The sequence below is a fragment of the Anarrhichthys ocellatus genome, unplaced genomic scaffold (genome assembly GCF_004355925.1).
Source record: "Anarrhichthys ocellatus isolate YVR2014 unplaced genomic scaffold, GSC_Weel_1.0 scaffold10130, whole genome shotgun sequence".
Classification (NCBI taxonomy): domain Eukaryota; kingdom Metazoa; phylum Chordata; class Actinopteri; order Perciformes; family Anarhichadidae; genus Anarrhichthys; species Anarrhichthys ocellatus.
In genome coordinates, this window is record NW_022290104.1 from 1 (window position 1) to 1,160 (window position 1,160).

The window sequence follows — 1,160 nt, forward strand, 5'->3', positions numbered from 1 at the left end:
TGTGTGTGTGTGTGTGTGTGTGTGTGTGTGTGTGTGTGTGTGTGCGCAGTGACAAACTGCTGACATTGCCAACTTTGTTTACACCTTGGGGACACTTCCTGTCCACCTGCTCATCATATCTGTGACATCACTGATGATCCACTTTGATGTTTTAGTTACTCTGCATGTTGTTCATCACACATACGCACACAGCTACAGCAGCGTTGTTTGTTTGTGTGTGTGTGTGTGTGTGTGTGTGTGTGTGTGTTCAGGCTCTACAGGACAAAGTGTGTGACTTTCAGGCTCGTCTTCGGTCTGAAGAAGTCTCCCGTCACCTGCTGCTCCAGCAGCTAAAGGAGCGGAGCATCCAGGAGGAGGCGTGTCTTCAGCGGCGGTCCGAGGACAGAGCTCAAGGTATCGCTGAGGATGATGATGGTCAGATCAGTGTGAATCTGTCCATGTGGTCCACCGTCAAACAGGAAATCATCTCCACATAAAACAACTGATGATTAAAATACAGAAAGAAATATTTTACAACGATTCACTCATTGAAACATTTTATGGAAGAGCTGAACCTCAAACCACTTTTCATAGAAAACCAGTTTAGAATATAATAGTTAAATATCATGGTGACTGCCCTCTGCTGGTTGGTGTAGGTGTGAGGGTCTTACAGCTGTCAGATCGTCTCCGCTGTCCAGAAGAAGAGCAGCTGGTTACTCGGCTGCGCACACAGGTATGTTTACAGGACACACATCACGCCTGTACAGCTGCTGACAGAATCTGTGTTCAGTGACGTGTTTGAACTTTGCTGCTTCCTACATTTCATTTCTTTACAATGACTGAAAATAAAGAAAACAAATCGTAAATCTGTGAAATGTTTTTCCACTGACTAAAAATTGGCAGTTGGATTTGAAAATATGAGAAAGATGAGGAGATTGTACCAAGAGCTGACATGTTGAGTGGTTTTTAAGGTGGAGGAGCTGGAGGAGAAGCTGTCAGATCAGACTCAGGTGGTGGAGAGACTTCGCTCTGAACTGGTGAGACCACATTCCTGAAGAACCGTGGGAACACGCACACACACCTATACAGACACACACAGAGGTAAGACAAGACCGAACGTTATACTTTGAGGTGTGTGTGTGTGTGTGTGTGTGTGTGTGTGTGTGTGTGTGTGTGTGCGC

General features: G+C 45.6%; 1 long non-coding RNA gene across 1 annotated transcript; it reads left to right on the forward strand.

Moving 5' to 3' along the window:
• Positions 1–6: 6 nt before the first annotated feature.
• LOC116380961 (uncharacterized) lies at positions 7–1,151 on the forward strand. Its single transcript, XR_004212634.1, has 3 exons — positions 7–393; positions 636–712; positions 951–1,151. It is a non-coding gene; the product is annotated as an uncharacterized LOC116380961 (long non-coding RNA).
• The last annotated feature ends 9 nt before the right edge of the window (positions 1,152–1,160 follow it).